This window comes from Myxine glutinosa, chromosome 10 (assembly GCF_964187855.1).
Source record: "Myxine glutinosa chromosome 10, kmMyxGlut1.1, whole genome shotgun sequence".
Taxonomy (NCBI): domain Eukaryota; kingdom Metazoa; phylum Chordata; class Myxini; order Myxiniformes; family Myxinidae; genus Myxine; species Myxine glutinosa.
Genome location: NC_136270.1, coordinates 22,638,982 through 22,659,208, shown reverse-complemented (window position 1 = coordinate 22,659,208; position 20,227 = coordinate 22,638,982).

Below are 20,227 nucleotides of genomic sequence, written 5' to 3'. Positions count from 1 at the left end.
GTGGTCCTGTCCACCATGGTGAGCAGGTGGGTGAACCCCCACGAGGGGGGCAGGGGACCCACCAGGTCCACGTGGACGTGGTCGAAACGCCGTTCAGGCACGGCGAAAGGTGCCAGCGGGGCCTGGGTGTGGCGGTGGACCTTGACCCGCTGGCAGGCCGTGCAGGCGTTGGCCCAGTCGCGGATGTTTCGTCGAAGGCCATGCCAGACGAAACGCGCCGACACCAGCTTCTGAGAAGCTTTCCGGCCCGGGTGAGAAAGGCCGTGGATGGAGGCGAAGATGCGGCGCTGCCAGGAAACGGGCACGATGGGGCGAGGCTGGCCCTGGGAGACGTCGCAGAGCAGGACGGTGCCCGCGAAGGGAATGTCGGCCAGGCGGAGGCCCGTGTCCGCCGCACGGAGTGCCTGCACCGAGGCGTCGGTGGTCTGGTCGGCCGCCATGAGCGCGAAGTCCACGCCGAGGTGGACCGCGTTCGCGCTGGCCCGAGAAAGACAGTCGGCCACGGCGTTGTCTTTGCCGGCGACGTGCCGGATGTCCGTGGTGAACTCCGACACGGCGGAGAGGTGGCGCTGCTGGCGGGCCGACCACGGCTCCGTGACCTTAGCCATTGCGTAGACCAACGGCTTGTGGTCGACGAAAGCCGTGAACGGGCGGCCCTCCAGGAGGTGTCGGAAATGGCGAACGGCCAGGAATAGCCCGAGCAGCTCGCGGTCGAACGTGCTGTAGTTTAACTCGTTCGGCCGGAGTTGCCGGCTGAAAAAAGCGAGTGGCTGCCAAACCCCGTCCACCCATTGCTCATGGACGGCGCCCACCGCGTAGTTGGAGGCGTCCGTAGTGAGGGCGATGGGCGCGTTGAGCACCGGGTGAGCCAGCAGCGTTGCGTCGGCGAGGGCCCGTTTGGCGCTGGCGAAGGCCGCGTCCATGGCCGCGGACCAAACAATGTCATGCTTGGCCGGCTTGCCCCGGAGGGCCTCGTAAAGGGGCCGCATGAGCTGAGCAGCGCGGGGCACGAATCGGTGATAAAAATTCACCATGCCGAGGAACTCTTGGAGGGCCTTGATGGAACGGGGACGCGGGAACGTGGTGATGGCCTCGACCTTGGTCGGCAGCGGCACGGCCCCGGTCTTGGTGATGCGGTGGCCCAAAAAGTCAACGGTCGTCGCGCCGAAGTGGCATTTGACCGGGTTGACAATTAAGCCGTGCTCGCTGAGGCGACCGAACAGTGTTCGGAGGTGGAGGAGGTGCTCGGCGCGGGACGTGCTAGCGACGAGGATATCGTCCAGATAGACGAAAAGAAACGGCAGGTCGCGCAGCACGCCGTCCATCAAGCGCTGGAACGCCTGGGCCGCGTTCTTGAGGCCAAACGGCATCCGCAAAAATTCGGACAGGCCGAACGGCGTGATGACGGCCGTCTTCGGGACGTCGGCCGCCCGGACAGGTACCTGGTGGTAGCCCCGTATCAGGTCAATTTTCGAAAAGATGACCCGTCCCGCCAAACGGGCGGAAAAGTCCTGAATATGCGGGATCGGGTACCTGTCGGGGGTGGTAGCGTCGTTGAGACGGCGGTAGTCGCCACACGGGCGCCATCCACCCCCCGGCTTTGGCACGATGTGCAGTGGCGAGGCCCACGCGCTATCGGAGCGCCGCACGATGCCGAGGTGCTCCAATGCGTCGAACTCGGCCTTCGCCACGGCGAGCTTGGCCGGGTCGAGGCGGCGGGCCCTGGCGTAGACCGGCGGGCCCGTAGTGGGTATGTGGTGCTCGATCCCGTGCCACACCGCGACGGCCGAAAACGTCGGCCGCGTGAGGGCCGGGAATTCCGCGAGCAGGCGAGCGAACTCGTTCGCTGCCGGGAGGGCGCACGCCAGTTCGGTCGGCACGGAGCTGCTCATCGTGCACGCCAGGGAGCTGAAGGTCTCGGCGTTGACAAGGCGACGACGTTTGACGTCGACCAGCAGCCCGTGCGCGCAGAGGAAGTCGGCGCCCAGCAAAGCCATGGGGACGCAGGCGGTCACAAAAGTCCATTGAAAACGCTGGCTGCCGAAGCAGAGGGTGACGACGCGTGGGCCGAAAGTGCGTATGACCGAGCCATTAGCAGCGACCAAAGAGGGGCCGCAAACGGCGTCCCGCCTGTCCTGCTCGGAGGCGGGTATGACGCTCAGTTGGGCGCCGGCGTCACACAGGAAACGCCGCCCAGACGCTTTGTCCCGAATAAACAGCAAGTTGCCCGAGTGGCCGGCGCTCATGGCTGGGAATGAACGCCGGCCCGGCCGTTTCCCGACCTGCCGAAAGTGCACGGGGGCCGGCACGTCCGAGCCTTGTGTCCGAACCTGGCGTGGTAATAACACCATGCCCGGTCAGGTGGAGGCCCCGGCCGTCGTGTCGGAAGCGGGCGGTGCGACGTGGCGGCCGCCAGTTGCACCGGCAGTTCGGCCTCCAACCGCGCAGGGCGCTCGGGTGTCGTGGGCATCGCCTCGGACGGCGGCGGGCTCCAGGTAACCGCGCCGATGTGCTGGCCCGCCGAGGAGATCTTATCGGCTTCCCTGGCGAGGGCGCGGGAATCCGTGATCAACGTGCCAGCCAGGGCGAGGCGTACCGGGTGAGGCAGCTGGCGAAGGAACAGCTCGCGGAACAGAAAATCCGGAGAGTGCTCACCGAGCAACGAGAGCATATAGTCCATGCGCTCGGACGGGCGCGTGTCGCCGAGCTCGGGCAGAGCGAGCAGGCACCGTGCGCGTGCTGCCGGTGAGAGGGCGAAAGCGTCGAGGAGGAGTGTCTTCAGCGCGTCATATTTGTCAGCCGCCGGTGGGTGCTCGAGGAGGCTCAAGGCGCGGGCCGCGGTGGCGGAACCGAGCGCCGCCACAACATGGTGGAAGCGGGTGTCGTCCGCGGTGATGCCTCGCAGGGCGAACTGAGAGTCCGCCTGAGCGAACCAAACAGCCGCGTGAGCCTCCCAGAAGGTAGGCAGTTTAAGCGTCACTGCCGTATCCATGTCGGTAGGTCACCAATGAAGGAACTGCGCTCCAACGCGAGTCGAAAGAATTGACGCGACCAAAGACGGAATTCGTCCGAGTTGCTTTATTGAAACAAAACAGCTCAGGTATTCTCTCGTAAGCCCGTTTATCGGGCAGCAATATATATACACATTTATGTCGGGAAGTTTGCCCGGCAAAAGCTATACCGGGCATGCCCGGGTGTCAAGGGCGAGCCTTGGAAAGGCGAGTCTGGACCTGCCCGGGCGTGTTTGGCTGCGGCCTGGCAAGTCGAGGCTGGGCGTGCCCGGGCGCTCTGGACGAGCACTGGAAAAGTGAGAGCGGGCATGCCCGGACGCTCTGGGCGAGCCCTGGAAAGGTGATAGCGGGCATGCCCGGACGCTCTGGGCGAGCCCTGGAAAGGCGATAGCGGGCATGCCCGGACGCTCTGGGCGAGCCCTGAAAAGGCGATAGCGGGCATGCCCGGACGCTCTGGGCGAGCCCTGGAAAGGCGAGAGCGGGCATGCCCGGGAAAGACGAGACCGGGCGTGCCCGGGAGGTTCGGGCGTGCCCGGGAACAGTGAGTCCGGGCATGCCCGGGAGAGGCGCGTCTGGCCGTGTTCTGGCCGGTGCAAGGCGATTGTGTGCATCCAGCGGTAACCGCTACATATATATATATATATATATATATATATATATATATATATATATATATATATATATATATATATATATATATATATATATATATATATATATATATATATATATATATATATATATATACACATATATATATTGATAATTATATGTTATAATTATATAATGTAATTATATTATATTGTTGCAGTTCTGTGTTTTTGCAATAAAGGTTAATTTTCCCCTCATAGTTAGTCACACTACAACATGTAGCCTCGTTTAAGCTCAGTTATTTCCTAGTAAGTGTAAGCGTAGACCTTTCCTATGTGTAGTTTTGCGTTGAGTAGAATAATGAGAGTTAGGTCTCCTTCCAATCCTTATGCCGCCTCGATGCTTTGGTTTTTGGCGCAAATTACCACGAGGCCGGCCTGACAAGTCGAGGCAGGCCGAAGAAAGGCGGACCAGGAGAAGTGTGAGTGACCAGTAAGCACGAGCCGCCCATCAGGGCTCGAAGGGAGTGGCTTAGCACTGCGGCAAAAGGCATGGTTTGGAATATTTGAGGCCGGCCAGGGCGTGGCAATATAACCCTGTGCCAAGAAGGCCCCACCTCAGTTCTGAGGAGAGGTGCGCTGTACAAGTTAACAGTTTGAGGAGGACCTGTGCTGAGTGATGAGCTTGAGTTATCAGTTCGAAGCGCTGTGTTGAATTACAAGTTCTGAGGAGAGGTGTGCTGAACCAAGTCAAGAGTTGAGAGTTCTGAGAGTGCGCGGTGGTTGAACCAAATTATGAGCCGGGGTCCTCTGTTGAATTGAGCTCGAGTCAGATCCTGAATTGAGTTGCGAGAGTGAAAGCACGCTGTTGAATAAATCGCGCTGTGAAGAACCGCCGAGCCGGGCGAGAGACGTGCATATTCGCCTGCCTGCCTTTGTTTGAGATACGCGCTGCGAGGATCCCTCCCACCTTCTTGCCTGCCTTCGTCGAGGGACGTGCTGTGACCACAGAGGGCCACGCCGGGTGAGCTGTTCCTGAACAACAAAGCCGGCGCGTTCAGCACATGAACCATCCTTCCTTCATTTCCCCTGTGAGTGTGAACGGGCCCATTGTCTGGGAATTTAAGCTAAGACTGCTTAAGTGCCTGCTCAGTGTCTCTTCACCTTGTATAGCTGTAAATAAACCTGTGTTCTTCCTTCTATTTGATCGTTCCCGTCATTTCCATCTATTGACTATGCATGGTACGAATTATATCGCTCTAATCGGGTTCCAATACCAAGGTAACTGCACGGACCACGTGGTGCGCCATCCGCTCGGGTGCACTCAAATTACGCGTGGTTCGTGCGAGACTTGATCCCCGCCTCCACGGCGACAGGGGTACTTAGGTATGTGCGAACATTGTCCCGAAATCCTGTCCTGCATCTGCCCGGGAGTGGCGACTTAAGTCTCGCGGTTGCGACGACCCAAGGAGAAAAAGGGGCTTAATCTCCCCTTGGTAAGGGAACGAGGGGTCGTGCGGAAACCGTAACAATATATATGTATATAATTATATTATATTTATTTTTATCTATATTATATTATTATCTATATTATCTATTATATAATATAATAATATTCATACTATTCATAATATCAACAATATCATAAATACATAATATTGTTGCGGTTTTGAGTTTTGTATAATAAAGGTTAAATTTCCCCCTCATAGTTAGTCACACAAACAACATGTAGCCTCGCGATAGTGCAGTTATCTCTTAGTATTTGTGAGAATAGTCCTGTTCCTATGTTAGTTCTGCATTGAGTAGAGTAAGGAGAAAAGGTCCTTCTCCTACTTCCATTACCTTATCCCGCCTCCATTGCCTCATGCCTCTTTGTGCTGCCTTTGGTTATTTTGGCGCGAATTAACATGAGGCAGGCCTAGGAGGGTAGGGGCGGGACCGGATTATGGCGGCAGAGAAGCTGACGGTAAGTGCGAGCCGCCAATCAGGGCTCAGAGGGTGTGGCGGCAGCACTGCGTCACAGGGCGTGGTTGGAAGGTTCGAGAAGGTTCAGGGCGTGTCGATATAACCCGTCGCGCAAAGCCCCCACAAGCAATTGAGGTATGAGGACTGAGTTGGCATTGAGTGAGAAGTCGAAGGAGCGCGGTCAGCAGCAGAGAGCTTTGAAAGATACGGGATCGGCGAAAGACGCGCATGAACCAGGATACGCGCTCGTATGAAAGTGACGTTCGGTTGAGCTTGAAGCCGAGCCGCATATAGTGCAATGAGTTATGCGAGTGATAACGCGCTGTGTAACCGCCAGCCGCGCTGAGAGACGCATACTTTGCCTTCCTGCCTCTTCATCTGTTCTATTTGGGAGATGCGCTACGAGGATCCTTCCACCGCCTGCTTGCCTTCTTCGCAGGACGTGCTGGGACCGTGGGGAGCCGGACGGGGCCGTTCCTCGATGACCACGTCAGCGCGTTTGGCCTGAACATCATCCTGCCTGCAATTCCCTGTGTGAGTGTGAACGGGCCAGAGTCTGGGGATTAAGAATAAGACTGTTTAAGTTCTGCTCTGTGTCTCTGCTTCCACCGATCATTGTACATAATAGTGGGAATAATAATTAAAACCTGTGTTCTTCCTTCCATTCGATCGTTCTTGTGATTTCCTCATTGACTAAGCGTGGTACGAATAGAACTGCTCTAATCGTGGTCCAATAATTAACGGTGACTGCACAGACCACGTGGTACGCAATCCGCTCGGTGTACACCAATTACACGTGGCTCGTGCGAGGCTTGCTTCCCCGCTTCTGTGGCGGCGCAGGGATTTAGGTACGAGCGAGACTTGGTCCCGAAACCCTACCTTGCGTTTGCCCGGAAGAGGCGTTTCAAGTCTATCGGTTCCGCCAAGCCTAGAAAGAACAAGGGGCTTAATCCCCCCTTGGTAATGTTACATGCTCCTCCCCGACCCCCTGGTCATGGTGTACCTCAGAGCCCCGAGAGGAGTCACGGTAGAAAAATGTGTTATTCTGTGTGTCAAAGATCAATGGAGAAGCCACCCCAATTGTTACTCACAAACAAATATTGTATTGAGATCACACAAGAATAACGGTACAACAACAATAGTATTCAAAAGTACAATCAATATGTCCTATGATGGTACCATCAGTTTTGCAATATATAACTCACTGTGCTCCAAGTGAGTGTAACAAGAACCTTCCCCAATGTCTCTTATTCCCGGCTCCAAGACGAAGTTGCTTCGCTCCAGCGATCGCTAGAACGATGTCCAAACGACCAGAATCCCATGCGGATGGCCAGGGCAGTCACACAGCCGAAGCTGTACAAAGGCGCCCTCAAGGCGACTGGGAAATCCAACGGTGCCCTACAGGCGACCGAGAGATCACACCCTCGGGTATGGACGAATTAGCCTTCAAAAATCCGCATCACACACACGCCTCAGATCGACGTCTGAATGCGGTGAGAATTGTCGAAAAGAAACGAAACCGCGAGCAAAGCACAAATCCTGCACGAGTCAAAATGGCCGACGACCCGGTCTCGTGGCGCACGGCCCGGCGATGATTCTCTCCTGAATCGATCGCAAAACCTGACATGCAGGTTGACCGGTCACAGCGATGACAACTCCGTCGTAGGAATTCCTCTCCTGGAAACCCGAAAGTTCGCTAGTGACTCTGGCTCGCCAACGTTCACTTCAGAACCCGGAGCAACTCGGCTTTCTTGTCCGACTGAGAAGATTAAGGAGAGGGTAATGCTATGGGTAGGAAGGGTTCCAAACCGAAGGAACACATTTGTAGGCACTCATTCACTCTGCCCTTTTTTCTCTGCTTCTTCTTCTTCATCTTCCGGTTCCTGATCCGGTTTCATTTTTAAAACATTCCTTTTACCTTTTCACAATAATAATTGCTATTTCCCTCGAACAACAACAATAATAATAATAATAATAATAATACATGAAACCAGAAATGTCTCAAGTGGATGAAAGCCACCACAACGGAAGTGACGAATCCATAACACTTCCCCCCCTCAAGAAAGAAAGTTTGAACATAGTGAAAACTTGCTTTGTAGGCAAAACTCTTCCAACAAACAAAAGTAAACTCACACCCAAATCATCAATTCCCGTGAGCAACGATAATCAATATTTCCCAAAAATAAAGCAACAAAACTTCAAACAACCTACAGATATCTCCAAAGTTAGTTCACTCTGGACAAAGCATCCACAACGACATTGTCCCTGCCCTTTACATGCTCAATTTCCAAGTTGAACTCCTGCAAAGCCAAACTCCATCTCATCAACCTCTAATTTTATTTTTCATTTTTTAAAATGAAGGTTAAGGGGGTGTGATCAAAAATCCAAAGTCAAGCAAATCTATAACACTTTTTAGGGAGGCCGAGCTGAGAGCCAGGTTTAATGGTGGTTGGGTGGTGAGGCCTGGAAGTATTCACTACATGGACGCCTTTAGGAACGTGGAGTTCACGGTTAATCCATGCAGGAAAGTTCACTACATGGACGCCTTTAGGAACGTGGAGTTCGCGGTTAATCCATGTCGGAAAGGTCACTACATGGACACCTTTAAGAACGTGGAGTTCACAGTTAATCCGTGTGGGAATCTTGGCTCGGCTGCTCCGCAGCATTCAGTGCTTCAACCCTTCCTAACTTTCATAATAATCATGGTTGGAACGCTTGTCGCTGTAGTCACGTGAATAGCGGTCTCCTTCTCGGCCACTACCCTGATAATCATCCCTTCGGGAGCTGCCGTAACTCTGGGAGCCTCTATAGCAATATCGACTGCGGCCACCACCAAAACTACTACTCCCACCCCGGGAGCCATAGCCACCCCTGAACTACCTCCACGTTTTCCTCCTCTGTAGCCCCCGCGACGCCCATGGCCTGCCTTCTCTACTATTCAGGTCCGACCATCCAAATCCTTGCCATTCAAATCCTTTTCTGCATCTTTGGCATCCTTTGTGTTTTCAAACGTGACAAAGCCAAACCCTCTTTACTTTTGCGTCTCCCTGTCTTTTATCAGCCGCACTTCCAAGAGTGGTCCATATTGGCCGAAGACAGAGTCCAGAACATCTTCCCTGGTTTTGAAGTTCAGTCCACCCACAAAGAGCTTGCCAACATTGCCTCCATCCATGACTTGTGTGCGCTGACACTTCGTTTTTGGGTACTTGACAAGACGTGCCTGTGCAAAGCGTGACGTCAGTACCTTCCTCTTCTCTTCAGAGCGCTTCCTACCCATAGCACGAGTCACGGTACAGGATGGAAAGATACCCGGAATCTCCTGCTCTAACTGCGCGCGTTATTTTCCCTACTAGGCTTTTCAACAAACATCGGGTTACCAGAAACTAGACCACCGGCCAAATCATTCCCGATAACAAAAGATACTCCCTCTACAGGAAGAGTGGCTTGTAAACCTACGGTGACCGGTCCTGACACCAAATCAGACTGCAAATGGATGACATGAAGTGGAGCTTTAACATAGCCACCAACCCCCTGCAAACGAACACGAACACCAGTTGCCGTCTTCTCTGACAATGGCAAAATGCCTTCAAGCATCAAAGATTTATGTGCTCCTATGCCCCTCAATACCCTAACCGGTCTCTGGTTAGTTAAGTCTCCAGCCAGTGACACAAACCCCTCTGAAATAAAAGGTTTGTAACCCCCTTGAACAAGGTCGGTCTGAGATGCCAGAACTTTGGCATGGGAACCTCCACAAGACTCTGTCCTCCAAGGACGATTTCTCACATTTGCCAATGCATTCGGAGTTGTACTAATCTGACTCCGCTCCTGATTTTTCCTTTCCAGGGCATAACATTGGGACATCAAATGTCCAGGTTTCTTGCAAAAAGCACAAGTAGGACCGGAGGAAAAACTCGTGGTCTGCCTCGAGCCCCCCTGAAGATAAGTCTGTCTTGGAACTGTAGACTTCTGATCCCGAAGAGTCACGGTATCAGATTTGTCCTCATAGTCATCTCTCGGCCGCCCCCATGAATCTTCGTTCTCCGCACCGGATGTACCATAACTCCACTGGCGAACTCTAGGCGGGAAGTTAGGTTTGTGGAACCCCATCCTGTGGGTCAAGGCATAGTCATCTGCCACGGTTGCTGCCTCATACAACTCTGGTACCTTCTTTTCCTCCAGATGTACTTTAATGTCCTCGTGGACACACTGTTTGAATTCCTCCACCAAGATCAATTGTCGCAACAGTTTGAAGTCTTTCCCAATCCCTTTCGAATCACACCACCGATCAAACATGGTTTCCTTCATTCTGGCAAACTCCACATGGGTCTCACTCTCCCTCTTCCTGGCATTCCGGAATTTTTGCCGGTAAGCTTCAGGGACCAATTCATAGGCTTTGAGAATGGTTTTCTTCACTATCTCATAATCTGCACATTGGTCAATCGGTAAAGCCGAAAATATATCTTGAGCTTTACCCACCAGAACACTTTGCACTAACATAGTCCAGGACTCCCCAGGCCATTTTAGCCACTTTCTCAAAGTGTAAAAAAAACTTGGCTACCTCCTTTTCATTGAAGGGTGGAACCAGCCTCACATGCCTACCAACATCCCAGGTGTTCTGACTAGTTGTCGAACTAGCCGGCATGGATGTTACCTCTCCCCGTTCTTCCATTATTTGCAGCTCCTTGAGTTTAAGTTCCCTCTGACACTCCATGTCACGTTCCTTTAACTCCCTTTCGGCTCTTCTTTCCTCTGCTCTTTCCTTTTCTCTTCTTTCTTCGAGTTCCCTTTCAACTCTCCTTTCCTCTGCTCTTCTTTCCTCGAGGTCTCGTTCCTGTCCTGCTCTTTCCTTTTCTGCCTTCCTTTCCTCTGCTTTTAACCTTTCCTGGCTCTGCAGTTGCATCTCCAGTTTCTGCAGCTCCACATTTTCTTTTTCTTCCGGTAACCAATCCAAGGCTACCTCTGTCCATGTGCCCTGTCCCACCAGAGATTCTATCACCAATGTCTGCATCTCTGCTTTCTTCATATTAACTCGGACCTCCAAGTTGAAATGTCTGGCCAATATCAAGAGTGCCGATTTTTTTTAACGCTTGGAACTGTGCCTCATTAGGGGACGGCGCAAACACTCCTGCGTCAAACACCATGGTGACTATCAGTTAACACCTGTTAACCTTCACACACAAATTTTCCAATTTTTTATTTTTTTTTGAAAAATTTGGGAATGTCAAAAAAAAATTCCAAATTTGGGAATTCTGGGAATGTTAGGGAATTCTATCCCGGACGAAGACCCAATTTCGAGCCCCCGAGTCAATTTGACGAGCCCCCAATTTCTGTTACGTGCTCCTCCCCGACCCCCCTGGCCACGGCGTACCTCCGAGCCCCGAGAGGAGTCACGGAAGAAAAATGTGTTATTCTGTGTGTCAAAGATCAATGGAGAAGCCACCCCAATTGTTACTCACAAACAAATATTGTATTGAGATCACACAAGAATAACGGTACAACACATGGACTCCACCGACTCCACAATAACCACTGACTTCACTGATTTACTCACCTGCTTTAACCTCACTCAACATGTCGACTTTCCTACCCATATCCGTGGTCACATTTTGGACCTTGTCTGCTCCACAGGATTAAATTTGCACCATCTCTATGGCTCCGACCTCACCCTCTCTGACCACTTAGCCATCACTCTGACCATCAACATCCCCGCCCCAACACCAAGGCATTATCGCACAATCAACTTCCGTAAGCTAAACGCTCTTTCACCTACCTCATTCTCATCCACCCTCTCTGAAAAAATGTCCACTTCTCCCTTCATTGACCTCCACACCCCTTCCGACCTCACTGACTACTACAACCACACTCTCTCCTCCTGCCTTGACCAGCTTGCGCCTGTAAAAACCAAAACAGTTTCTTTCACCCATTCTGCTCCCTGGTTTACCCCTGAACTCCACCTGATGAAAACTCGTGCTCGCCAACTTGAAAGACTCCGCAATAAAACGGGTCTCACAGTTCACTCCCAAGCCTACAAGGACCACCTACAACACTACAAAGATGCCCTCTCCCGCGCCCGCTCTGCCTACTACTCTCAAATTATCCACTCTGGCTCCGGAAACCCAAAAGCACTCTTCTCGACAATAAACAAACTCCTCCGCCCCCTGAACACCACCACCCAGTCATTCACAGTAGACAACTGCATCTCCTTCCTCTCTTTCTTCCAACGCAAAATTGACAACATCTACAACAGCTTGACCACCGCCGCACCCGCTCCCCCTCCAACCACCTGCCCCCCCTTGTCCTGCCATCCCCTGTCTCGGTTCTCCCCAATCTCCCCTACTGACCTCTCTGAACTCCTCATAGGAATGAAAACTGCCACCTGCACTCTTGACCCCATCCCCTCCAGCTTTGTCAAAGCCTCCCTCCCTGCTCTCTCTCCACTTATCATTGCAACAATAAACTCCTCCCTGTCTACAGGCATCGTCCCACCTTCCCTCAAAATTGCTGCTGTTACCCCCATTCTAAAAAAACCTGGTCTAAACCCTGACACCCTAAACAACTTCAGACCCATCTCCAACCTACCCTTTCTGTCAAAAGTTTTGGAACGCGCTGTAGCCACTCAACTCAAACATCATCTCTCTGCCAATAACCTGTATGAAACATTCCAATCCGGATTCCGGTCCAACCACAGTACTGAAACTGCTCTCCTCAAAATCACCAACGACCTTCTCCTCTCCTCTGACGCTGGCAACCTCAACATTCTCGTCCTCCTCGACCTCAGCGCTGCCTTTGACACCATCGATCACACTATCCTCCTCACCCGACTTGAATCCACCTTTAACGTTACCGGCACTGCCCTCTCTTGGATTAAATCATACCTCTCTGACAGATGCCAGTTCATCTCCATCAATAACTGCAAATCCCCCACTGCTCCCCTCCCCCAAGGTGTCCCCCAAGGTTCAGTTCTTGGCCCCCTCCTCTTCATCCTTTACCTGTCCCCGCTCGGTCACTTAATCCGCCGTCATGGTCTCCAATTCCACTGCTTCGCCGATGACATCCAGCTTTTCATCTCCACCAAGTCCGTCTCCACCGACACCCACTCTATCCTGACAAACTGCATCACTGAAATAAAATCCTGGCTTCAAATCAACTTCCTCAAGCTTAACTGTGATAAATCTGAAATAATCATCATTGGCCCAAAAACGCTCACAAAATCCACCCATAACTTTGCTCTCAACATCGACGGTATCCCAGTATCCACCTCCCCTCACATCCGGAATCTTGGCGTCATCTTTGACCAAACCCTTTCCTTCGACAAATACACTAAACAGATCACAAAGTCAGCCTTCTTTCACCTGAAAAACATTGCCCGTCTCCGCTCATCCCTCTCCTCCACGGCTGCAGAAACCCTCATCCACGCCTTCATCACCTCCCGTCTGGACTACTGCAATAGCCTCCTCTATGGTTCACCCTCAAAAATCACCAATAAACTCCAATACATTCAGAACTCCGCTGCCCGTCTACTCACCCATTCCCGGACCCGTGACCACATCACCCCCGTCCTTTACAAGCTTCACTGGCTCCCCATCCCCCAGAGAATCCAGTACAAAATCCTCCTCTTGACATACAAAGCCCTCCATAACCTGGCCCCATCCTACCTGGCTGACCTCCTCTCCAGACACACTCCCACCCGCAACCTCCGCTCTGCTGGTACCAACCTCCTGACCCCCTCCATCCGGACCAAATTCAGATCCTGGGGGGACAGGGCCTTCTCCATCGCTGCTCCCACCCTCTGGAACTCACTACCTCACACCATCAGAGACTCCTCCTCACTCACCACATTCAAAACATCACTAAAGACCCACCTGTTCAACACTGCATTCAACATTCAACCCACAGCATTTAACCCCTGACTATCTCTTCTCCTTCTCCCTCCTTTTGCTTTAAATATTTCCCTATTGATTCTTGTCTTTTTGCAATTGTTGTTTTCATGTATTGTTATGCATTATGTTTGCCACTCTGTCAAAGCGCCTTTGGGCTTCTGGAAAAGCGCTATACAAAATAAATGAATTATTATTATTATTAACAACAATAGTATTCAAAAGTACAATCAATATGTCCTATGATGGTACCATCAGTTTTGCAATATATAACTCACTATGCTCCAAGTGAGTGAAACAAGAACATCCCCAATGTCTCTTATTCCCGGCTCCAAGACGAAGTTGATTCGCTCCAGCGATCGCTAGAACGATGTCCAAACGACCAGAATCCCGTGCGGATGGCCAGGGCAGTCACACAGCCGAAGCTGTACAAAGGCGCCCTCAAGGTGACTGGGAAATCCAAAGGCGCCCTACAGGCGACTGAGAGATCACACCCTCGGGTATGGACGAATTAGCCTTCAAAAATCCGCATCACACACACGCCCCAAAGATCGACGTCTGAATGCGGTGAGAATTGTCAAAAAGAAACGTAACCGCGAGCGAAGCACAAATCCTGCGCGAGTCAAAATGGCCGACGACCCGGTCTCGTGGCGCCACGGCACGGCGATGATTCTCTCCTGAATCGATCGCAAAACCTGACATGCAGGTTGACCGGACACAGCGATGACAACTCCGTCGTAGGAATTCCTCTCCCGGAAACCCGAAAGTTCGCTAGTGACTCTGCCTCGGCAACGTTCGCTTCAAAACCCGGAGCAACTCGGCTTTCTTGTCCGACTCATTCGCTCCGCCCTTTTTTTCTCTTCTTCGTCTTCGTCTCCGGTTCCCGATCCGGTTTCATTTTTAAAACATTCCTTTTACCTTTTGACAATAATAATTGCTATTTCCCTCAAACAACAATAATAATAATACATGGAACCAGAAATGTCTCAAGTGGATGAAAGTCACCACAACGGAAGTGACGAATCCGTAACAGTAAGGGTAAGAAGGGCGCCGGAGAACCACAACAATATCATATTAAAGCGCGGTGTTATGCACGCTGTTTGTAAACAAGGAGGAAGCGGACAACGCGGTAATTTGTAAGAGTCTTTATTCAAGAGCTCACTGTAACACAGCTGCTCAGGGCTGCACACCCCGTGTATATCGTGAGGCCACGCCTCTCTCCCGGGCGTGGCCCACCCCCATTAGGTGTGCGGGGTGATGTCACCACGTCAGTGCTTTCGTGTCCGCCACACGCGCCCCCCCAGAATCCCCGCGCACCTGAAGGGTCAGTTTGCGGGGCAAACGGATGACCCGGCCGAAGCGCCCCCTGGCGACTGGCGGCGTCTGGGATGCAGGGATGCCATCTGGGATGCCTCCGGCTGCCCCTGGGATGGGTGCAGGACCGGGGGGCGGCGTGGCTGGGCGGTGCCGGGGGTCCGCCCGCAAGGGGGGCGGCCCCGACGCGGGGGTCGGGCCACCGGCGGTGGATGGTCCACGTTGAGGTGGGCCAGCTTGAGGCGTTCCACAGAAACGCGGTCAGGAGTACCGCCGATGTCCAGGGTGAATTGTTTCACCCCGGTCTCCAGCACGCGGAAAGGCCCATCGTACGGGGGCCGCAGTGGTGTCCGATGGGCATCGTGGCGGACGAAGACGTACTCCGCCGTGCGAAGCTCCGGGGCGAAGTGCGTCGGTGGGTGCCCGTGGCGTGCCGTCGGCACCGGGGCGAACCTCTGGGCGGTCTCCTGCAGAGCAGAGCGCTGCTGTGCCGCGGACCATGGTGCCGTGGAGTCGGGGAGGAACTCGCCCGGCACCCGCAGCGGTTGCCCGAAGACCAACTCCGCCGCGGATGCGCGCAGGTCCTCCTTGGGCGCCGTCCGGAGGCCCAGCAGGACCCAGGGGAGCCTGTCGACCCAGCCGCCATCGCGGAGGGTGGCCCGGAGCGTGGCCTTCAATGAGCGGTGAAATCGCTCACACAGGCCGTTAGCCTGGGGGTGGTAGGCCGTGGTTCTGTGCAGCCGGACCCCAAGCCCCTGCGCGACCACCCCCCAGAGCTCCGAGGTGAACTGGGGTCCGCGGTCGGACGAGATGTCTGAGGGGGCACCGAACCGGGCGACCCAGGTGGCGATGAAAGCCTGCGCAACGTCCGCCGCCGTCATCGACGCCAAGGGCATGGCCTCCGACCACCGGGTGGTGCGGTCCACCATGGTGAGGACGTGGGTGAAACCCCGCGAGGGGGCAGAGGTCCCACCAAGTCCACGTGGACGTGGTCAAACCGGCGTTCCGGCACCGTAAACGGGGCCAACGGGGCCTGGGTGTGCCGGTGCACCTTGGCGCGCTGGCACGCGAGGCACGTCCTGGCCCAGCCGCGGACGGCCTTCCGGAGGCCAGGCCAGACGAATTTGTCGGCGATCAACGTTTGGGAGGCCCTCGCGCCCGGGTGGGACAGGCCGTGGATGGCGTCAAACACCTGGCGCTGCCAGCCCGCGGGCACGATGGGGCGAGGCCGCCCGATGGAGACGTCGCACAAGAGGGCCGCGCCCGCGCCGTCGAACGGCACCTCGGTGACGCGGAGGCCCGTGACGGTGGTCCGCAAGGCCTGGATGTCAGGGTCAGCGGCCTGGTCCGCTGCCATCCGGGCATAGTCGATGCCGAGGTGGACTGCGTGGGCGACGGCCCGGGAAAGGCAATCCGCCACCGGGTTGTCCTTCCCCGCGATGTGCCGGATGTCCGTCGTGTACTCGGACACGGCCGAGAGGTGACGCTGCTGCCGGGCCGACCACGGCTCGGTGACCTTGCCCATCGCGAAGACCAGCGGCTTGTGGTCGACAAAGGCCGTGAACGCACGGCCCTCGAGCAGATGGCGGAAGTGCCTGACCGCCAAGTGAAGCCCGAGCAACTCGCGGTCGAAGGTACTGTAATGGCGTTCGGGCGGGCGAAGCTGCCGGCTAAAGAACGCCAGCGGTTGCCAAGCTCCACGCATCCATTGCTCTTGCACTGCGCCCACCGCGTAGTCTGAGGCGTCGGTGGTGAGGGCGATCGGCGCATCGGGCGCCGGGTGCGCGAGCATGGTGGCGTTAGCCAAGGCGAGCTTCGCGCCCGTGAACACCGCGTCCATCTGCTCGGTCCAGGTGACGTCGCCTTTGCCCGGCTTACCTTGGAGAGCTTCGTGCAGGGGGCGCAGGAGCTGGGCGATACGGGGCAGGAACCGATGGTAAAAGTTCACCATGCCCAGGAACTCCTGCAGCCCCCTGATCGTGCGGGGGCGCGGAAACCCCTTCACCGCCTCCACCTTGGCCGGCAGGGGGACGGCTCCGTGCCTGGTGACGCGGTGCCCCAGAAAATCGAGTTCGGCGACGCCGAACCGGCACTTTGCGGGGTTCACAATCAGGCCATGCTGGCCCAGGCGTTCGAAGAGCGTCCGGAGGTGGTGTAGGTGCTCTTCGCGGGACGCGCTGGCGACGAGGATATCGTCCAGGTAGACGTAGACAAAATCCAAGTCGCGCAGGATGCTGTCCATCAGCCGCTGGAATGCCTGAGCCGCATTCTTCAGACCGAAGGGCATCCGCAGGAATTCGAAGAGTCCGAACGGCGTGATGACCGCCGTCTTCGGGACGTCCTCCGTCCTGACGGGGACCTGATGGTAACCGCGTATGAGGTCCACCTTCGAGAAGAAGGACATGCCCGCCAAACGGGCGGAAAAGTCCTGAATGTGGGGGACGGGGTAGCGGTCGGGGGTGGTGGCGTCATTGAGACGGCGATAGTCCCCGCACAGTCGCCATCCCCCGCCGGGCTTCGGCACAATGTGCAGCGGCGACGCCCAAGCACTCTCCGAGCGCCGAACGATGCCGAGTCGCTCCAGGGTAGCGAACTCCACTTTTGCTACCGCCAGCTTCGTCGGCTCGATGCGGCGTGCCCGGGCGTAGACCGGTGGCCCGACGGTGGGGATGTGATGGGCCACCCAGTGCTTGACGGCCCCCGCCGAGAAGGTGGGCCGCGTGAGGGCCGGGAAGCCGGCGAGGAGGCGGGTGAATTTGTCCGCTGCCGGAAGCGTACAGATCAATGTGGCCGGAACGGAACCGTTCAGCAAGCCGCTTGGCAAGCCGCTCAGTGGGCTGCTCGACGAGCTGGGCAGCGCACAAGCGAGCGAGCTGAACGTCTCGGCCTGGACAAGACGTCTGTGCTTTACGTCGACCAGGAGCCCATTTGCGCACAGGAAGTCAGCGCCAAGCAATGCCATGGGCACGTCGGCGGTGACGAACGACCATCGGAAAACCTGCCCTCCGAAACGCAGAGAGAGGCAGCGTTTTCCGTACGTACGGATAGGCGCCCCGTTTGTGGCAAGCAGCGCGGGGCCCCCGCCCGCGGCGTGCTTGTCCGACGTACCGGCAGGAACGACACTCACCTGCGCTCCTGTGTCGCACAGGTAACGGCGCCCGGATAAGGTGTCCGTGATGAACAGCAGGCTGTTCGAATGGCCGGCGCTCATTGCCACTATCGAGCGCCGGCCCGGGCGTTTCCCGACCTGTCGAAGGAGCATGGCGGATGACACTGTCGAGCCTCGTGGCCGAACCTGGCGTGGAACCGGCACCAGGTGGTGGAGCTGGAGGAGCGCGGCAGGCTCCGCCAGGCCGGTGGAGCCGGCGGTTTTCCCCGCGGTGGCGGTTTTCGCCGCGGCGGTGGGCGGGGCGTGGCGGCGGCCACGAGGTGCATATCAGCATGCTGTGTATGCTGTGGAAGCTGATGCTGTGGATCAGCATCGGCCTCGGGATCCACGAGGTGGGCCGCACCGACTCTCGCCCGCGTGTCCGAAGCCGCGAAGTACCTGTCCGCCTCGGCGGCCAATGCTCGGGGTTCCGTTAGCACGGTCCCGGCCAACGCGAGGCGTACCTGTGCTGGAAGTTGGCAACGGAAAAGCGCCCGGAATAGAGAACCAGGGGCTTCGTCGCCCAACAGTGACAGCATATGGTCCATTCGGACCGACGGGCGCGTGTCGCCGAGCTCGGGGAGATCCAGGAGGCGGTCGGCCCGTGCGTCCTCCGTGAGGCCGAACATGGCTAGGAGCAGCCGCTTGAGTGCCTCGTACTTGTGGCCGTCCGGTGGGTGGCGAAGGACGGACACAACTCGAGCGGCCGTGCCGGGCCCGAGGGAGGCGACGACGTGGCAGTAGCGCGTGTCGTCGTTGGTGAGGCGCCGAAGCTGAAACTGGGCTTCGGCTTGGACGAACCAAACTTCGGCCTGGGCCTCCCAAAATTCGGGAAGTTTAACCGACATCGCGTTGTTGGCCATGGCAATGGCGTCGTGTTTGGAAGGATCGCTACGGCAGATCCAACGTCGAGGGTCACCAGTAAAGCGCGGTGTTACGCGCGCTGTTTGTAAACAAGGAGGAAGCGGACAACGCGGTAATTTGTAAGAGTCTTTATTCAAGAGCTCACTGTAACACAGCTGCTCAGGGCTGCGCGCCCCGTGTATATCGTGAGGCCACGCCTCTCTCCCGGGCGTGGCCCACCCCCACTTGATGTGCGGGGTGATGTCACCACGTCAGTGCTTTCGTGTCCGCCACAATATCATATATTCCTGTGTACATATCTCACCCAATGCTTCTGCATTGGAGATTTAGGGTACAGAGATACAATGGCAGAAGTTTTAGGTACGTAGCTAGATCATGGATGACTGATTGTGTGCAATGTGCATCTGTGCGGTGTTACTTGTGGGTTTTTGTCAAAGGGTACTGTGTTCTTGATGTTGTGTGTTTCCCACCCAACCTTCGCTCACTCCACCCTCCCGGAAAGAAAAAAAAACTTCAGAACAAAAAGTTGCATTTTTTTTTTATTTGTGTATACATTTATATATAGATGATGTGACGGAGGCATGATGGTCCGAATGTCCTCTTCCTGCGTCTGGTGTCCTCGTGTTGCATGCGACACGGCAGTTGGTCGAAGCTGAGTATTTCATTTGCTCGACAAATCCATTCCTCCCGCATTCCTTTTCTTTCCCTGCAGCCAAACTTTGTGCCGGAATCAATGTTTAATTTTTTTTTGATGATATCGAATATTAGGAGGTTGTAGATCAAATTTCGAAACGGCATCGTTAAAGCTCTAATCTTCTTCCTCCGATTCCGCGCGACGTTTTCTCTCCGTCGCTCCGCCCCTTTCCCTGTCGTCCCACGTCTTCACGCATGCCCAGTGTGTGCCCCGAGCATGGCGACTGCTTTCCCCGATCTCCGCGACAAACTGCGGGCGGGAAGCGGTGGCGTTGGCAGCGCGGGAGAATGCGGGGAAGGCGGACGGAAGCGCCGAGCAGAACCGGCGTCTGAGGGGGAGGAAGATGAGGATGAAGAGACGGGCGTCGAAAGCCCCGGCGCTGACGAAGTTGCGCGCAAGGTGCAGAGTGGAGTGCTCCAAGCGCGGCCCTTCACCGACTCGGAATGCGAACGCATCGAGGTGAGGGAACAGAGCGGCCCAACGCGGCCTCGGCTCCGATTGCTCGATCGGGTCTACGGTACAACGGACTCGCGCCGTAACGGTCGTCATTGCACGAGCACTCCGACATTTGTAACCGTAATACGATGAGGTGACCACCCTCCGGCCGACGAGGTGAACCACCCTCCGGCCGACGAGGTGAACCACCCTCCGGCCGACGAGGTGAACCACCCTCCGGCCGACGAGGTGAACCACCCTCCGGCCGACGAGGTGAACCACCCTCCGGCCGACGAGGTGAACCACCCTCCGGCCGACGAGGTGAACCA